This window comes from Berghia stephanieae, chromosome 2 (genome assembly GCF_034508935.2).
Source record: "Berghia stephanieae isolate SIO BIC M18660-M18661 chromosome 2, UCSD_Bste_1.3, whole genome shotgun sequence".
In the NCBI taxonomy this organism is placed as follows: Eukaryota; Metazoa; Mollusca; class Gastropoda; order Nudibranchia; family Aeolidiidae; genus Berghia; species Berghia stephanieae.
Window position 1 is genome coordinate 70,477,278 of NC_088361.1, and position 2,500 is coordinate 70,479,777.

The 2,500-nt window shown below is 37.2% G+C and overlaps 1 protein-coding gene across 3 annotated transcripts in view; it reads right to left on the reverse strand.

The window, feature by feature from the left end:
- The window catches only part of LOC144965444 (parathyroid hormone/parathyroid hormone-related peptide receptor-like), a 166,706-nt gene that overhangs the window by 50,435 nt on the left and 113,771 nt on the right, over window positions 1-2,500 (reverse strand). The gene's annotated exons all lie outside the window — the stretch shown is intronic.

Sequence of the window (2,500 nt, forward strand, 5' to 3'; positions counted from 1 at the left end):
AAGTTTCGCTCGCGACGAGCTCAAATTCATGACAAAATATGAGACGCGGCCGTTTGCTATATGCTATTTTTAAAAAATTAATTACGACGCTTTTTATCAATAAATATGTCTGAAATTTGGCACACGATTAGTAAAGGGGTCCTTATAGATTATGTCAAGCGACAAAATTCGTGCAATAACTAGAAAGTTGTTAAAAACAGATGTTTGCTCTTTTGAGTGAAATATTTCTAAAACTATCAAGAGCAGAGATTTTGTCGCGATTATATATGCACATTTCATCTATTTATGTTTCAAATTTCATAGGAATACGGTAAGTACTTTTCAAGTATTATCACAAAATATCAACCCAATATGCTAGTCAATGGTGAGAAGGGGAGACAAGCCATGTGACGTCAGCTAGACAAGGCTGCCAGACGGCCAGACTTTGACCTCAACAAATTCGATTTAAAAAGTGGCTAAATAGATACTCGCATGGTTTTCACTACTAAGACTGACCCCCTTAAACTAGTAATTGAATTTGACAAACAAAAATTTTAATAGACTACGATAAAAGTCACTGAGACAAAATTAATTAATAAGATTTAATAAAAGAAATAAAATTCTATATTTGGCCAATGTTGGCCACACGCGTGGCCATCTGGCACCTCAGCCTCGAAAGTCGTTTTTGGTATTTTTTAATATTGTGACGTCATAGGGGTGCTAAGCTTGTTGTCTGTTGTATTTTGTCTTACTAATCAGTTGATAATTCGACTTTTTAACAATCTTGTCCAAATGTCTCTTTTTCTCTCACAGTAAATTAACACACACGCTCTCTCTCTCTCTCTCTCTCTCTCTCTCTCTCTCTCTCTCTCTCTCTCTCTCTCTCTCTCTCTCTCTCTCTCCTCTCTCTCTCTCTCTCTCTCTCTCTCTCTCTCTCTCTCTCACACACACACAGAAATAACATAAGACATGGTCTCACGGACTATTTTGATTGATAATAATTAAGCAGGCATTTTTCACATTATTTTTGTGGGTTGTTAACACAATATTACCCTTCGGAAATGTTCCAAATGATCAATATTATGTATATTTTTTAACGAAATTACGGTTGACCCTCGCCATACAGCTCTAAAACTATACAAGTTAGAGCTTTTCTGGTGTCTTCGTCATATTTTCTGAGAAATTTGCCCTAAAATTGCTAAGTTTCAATATCATATTCCATGTATTAAGCGAGATACAGCCACAAACCAGAATAAAACGCAAAAAAGCGTCACATATTTTCCGTATTTTTTTTCTCTTTGCGAGTCATCCAAATACTTTTACACATTCTGATCACAAGACATATGAAAAGTTCAAGCCAGCATGAAGAATAAAAAGTACAGATTTTCTTTGTTTAGAACCACGAGCCGCCGACGTGGCATCATACTATTGAATCAAATTCCAATACTCTTCATTACAATATCATTAAAAACAGACCGTTATTTTGTCCTTTAACCTGTTAACTGCCTTACCGTGGGAAAAAGGGGGATTCAAAATTTGGCCAGAAAACCCGTCCTTGAAATATCGGCCGATTTAAATGACGCTAATTTTGGCAAAAACTCTCAAACCTAGGAATTTGCGAAGTCCTAGGTTTAAGATTTTTTGTTAAGACGATGGTCATTTAAATTGATCAATATTTGGAGGACGAGTTTTCTGACCAAATGTTTTATAAACAGCTCAACTTCCCAAGAATACGACTGAGTTGACCATAATCCAGTTAAGTCTCTGTCTGCTGACCAAAATAGAAACCTTATAATTGAATTCTTCAAATAATCGTTGACTGTCTCTCTGGCGGACGCATTCAGTGGTAAAGGATGTGGAGGTGACCTATTGTTCATACAATCTATATTTATAGTAGAACTACGGTCACACTTCACCTGTCAAAGGATCTGATTCGTTCCACAAAGACAAAATCTTAATGGAGACCTAATTCAGTCAATTGTGATTTGTTCTTTAACTCCTTCATCGCCATTGGCCGCACTGTGCGACCAGAGCAGAATCTGTTCTACTGGCCAATGGCAGCACAGTGCGGCCGGTCTTGAAAGACAAAAACAATAATGTAATCCAATCCCACTTTCAACAGAAGTACTATAAATTGAACCAATGGTATCATTTATTTCATCAGAACATTCAATTGGCCTTAGAGGAGAGGGGGGGGGGGTGGTATTTTAATTGAGATTTTGCGCCAAATTTGAATGTCGCTTTGTCTATACTCGCATTTCCGTCACAAAATGGCTGATACCTGATTTTGTGACGGAAATGCGAATATAGCCTGAGCGCTGACAGAATTAATATAGGCTGATAAGTATGACATCATATATAACCAAAGGATATCATACAATCGTTACTTTTTGGCGTCTACAGAAATTTAAAGAATTTTCATCACAAAGGGTTGCTGTACATGGGGGGGGGGGGGGGATACCGTCACCCCTAATCCTCCAGTAAAGCTGGAGTATACATATAAAAATGAATCTGTATGACA